The sequence below is a fragment of the Charadrius vociferus genome, unplaced genomic scaffold, assembly GCF_000708025.1.
Source record: "Charadrius vociferus isolate BGI_N301 unplaced genomic scaffold, ASM70802v2 scaffold304, whole genome shotgun sequence".
Lineage (NCBI taxonomy): Eukaryota > Metazoa > Chordata > Aves > Charadriiformes > Charadriidae > Charadrius > Charadrius vociferus.
Window position 1 is genome coordinate 331,667 of NW_009648042.1, and position 875 is coordinate 332,541.

Genomic DNA, 875 nt, shown 5'->3' on the forward strand with positions numbered 1-875 from the left:
AGGAAAATAAGTAGTTTCTGTTTACATAAGCTGGAGATTAGTCTACAGTGTTTGGTGAGAAGTAAGGAACAGCAGAAGTGCCTTGGAGAAGGTGGAGGAGCGGTGCTAATGGCCAGGTCAGGCTAACATAGACCCGCTGCTGCTGCCCTGTGGGTTCCTGCATCTCTTGTTCTGCATCTTTATGCCCCGGTAAAAACCCTTCGGAGCTCAGCACCTTGGGAATCTGACCTGGTTTAAGATTTTATTCAGCACACTGCACTCAGAGAATTTGAGATGTAAGCCGCAGTTCAGAAGATCAATTACTGTTTTTCATTCTGCTATTATTCCTGAGGGTGCATTTGCAATGTAATTAATTTTTATGTAGGGTTCTTCCCTCCCCCCATTGATGCTTTGCTAGTAAAAGTATCTGCTGGCTAGATTCATGTCTTTGCTTCGCTTTAATCTTATGGGCTGAGATCCATCTCCATTCATAGCAAAGCTGTCTAAGAGCACTCTGTTTAAATCTCGGGCAGAGGAATTGCCAAGATTAAAAGCCTCCATGGAAACAGGGGGTAGGGAGGAGCAGGGAAATAGGGCTTGACCTCCCACTGGAGCTATACTCAGACATGATCCCAAAGGATTTGTGTGGGACCCTGGTTTGTAACTTTGCTCATGGCAGCTTCATCTTTCTCGCTGAACATCTTGTTCCTTGGTAGCACAGCTACAGAGGCTTCTTGCAGTTGGATCCTGGTAAAATAAATGTGTCCTTGAGATGTGGTAATTCACACAAATAGTATTTACGTGGGCTATGAAGTGGTGCTGCACGTCCTGCTTGCTGGTGTGTCCTTGGCTGGTCTGGGAGGGAATATCAAATCTTTGTATTGGGAAGTCTGGGG

At 45.6% G+C, this 875-nt stretch overlaps 1 protein-coding gene across 1 annotated transcript in view; it reads left to right on the plus strand.

Annotated features, from left to right (window-relative positions):
• DENND5B (DENN/MADD domain containing 5B) overlaps positions 1–875 on the plus strand; it is a 70,218-nt gene that overhangs the window by 29,876 nt on the left and 39,467 nt on the right. The gene's annotated exons all lie outside the window — the stretch shown is intronic.